Source organism: Chroicocephalus ridibundus, chromosome 6 (assembly GCF_963924245.1).
Source record: "Chroicocephalus ridibundus chromosome 6, bChrRid1.1, whole genome shotgun sequence".
Lineage (NCBI taxonomy): Eukaryota > Metazoa > Chordata > Aves > Charadriiformes > Laridae > Chroicocephalus > Chroicocephalus ridibundus.
The window spans coordinates 67936437-67937676 of NC_086289.1; positions in this window are offsets into that span (position 1 = coordinate 67936437).

A 1240-nucleotide genomic window follows, 5' to 3' on the forward strand; every position below is an offset into this window, starting at 1 on the left:
GAGACTCCACCACCTCTCTGGGCAGCCTGTGCCAGGGCTCTGTCACCCTCAAAGTAAAGAAGTTTTTTTCCTCATGTTGACATGGAATTTCCTGTGTTCCAGTTCGTGCCCATTGCCCCTTGTCCTGTTGCTGGGCACCACTGAGAAGTGTCTGTCTCCATCCTCTTGACACCCACCCTTTAGAGATTGGTAAGTGTTGATGAGATCCCCTTTCAGTCTTCTCCAGGTCTCTCCGCCTTTCCTCATAAAAGAGATGCTCGAGTTCCCTGCTCATCTTCGTAGCCCTTCACTGGACCCTCTCCAGTAGTTCCTTGTCTTTCTTGAACTGGGGAGCCCAGAACTGGACACAGTACTCTAGACGTGGCCTCACCAGGGCAGAGCAGAGGGGAACGATGACCTCCCTTGACCTGCTGGCCATACTCTTCTTGATGCCCCCCAGGATACCATTGGCTTTCTTGGCCACGAGGGCACATTGCTGGCTCATGGTCAACTTGTTGTCCACCAGGACTCCCAGGTCCCTCTCTGCAGAGCTGCTTTCCAGCGAGTCAACCCCTAACCTGACCTGATGCATGCAGTTATTCCTCCCCAGGTGCAGGATCCTACACTTGCTTGTGTTGAACTTCACTGGGTTCCTCTCCACCCAACTCTCTAGCCTGTCCAGGTCTCACTGAACAGAAGGCACAGCCTTCTGGTGTGTCAGCCACTCCTCCCAGTCTTGTATCATCAGCAAACTTACTAAAGGTACACTCTGTCCCCTCATCCAGGTCATTGATGAATATGTGGAACAGGACTGGACCCAGTACTGACCAGTACTGGGGAACACCGGTAGCTATAGGCCTCCAACTAGGCTCTGTGACTCCAACTAGACTCTGCAAATACTAAATTTCCAGTATTTGATGCTATATTGGGATGCTGGCTCTGTTGCTGATGGAGCAACCGCCATGAAAGACTGGCAGCAGAGCCTGGACACAATGCTGCTCAGCACCGTACCCACCTACCCTCTGGCTTCCTAAGGACAGCGTGTTCGGGGAAGAAACACGACATCAAAAGAGAAGTGAAATAGTCACGGCTGTATGAAAAAAGGGAATTGCAAGGTTTCACATGGATCTCCTGAGCTGACAGCCTGCAGGCAGCAGCCATTTCCAGGCAGCTGGCTCAGCACTCCTCCACCTCCCAGCGGTGAAACTGCCGACAGAGCTGTGGGAGGAGGAATTTTCCCAGGTGTTGGCCTCAGCCCACC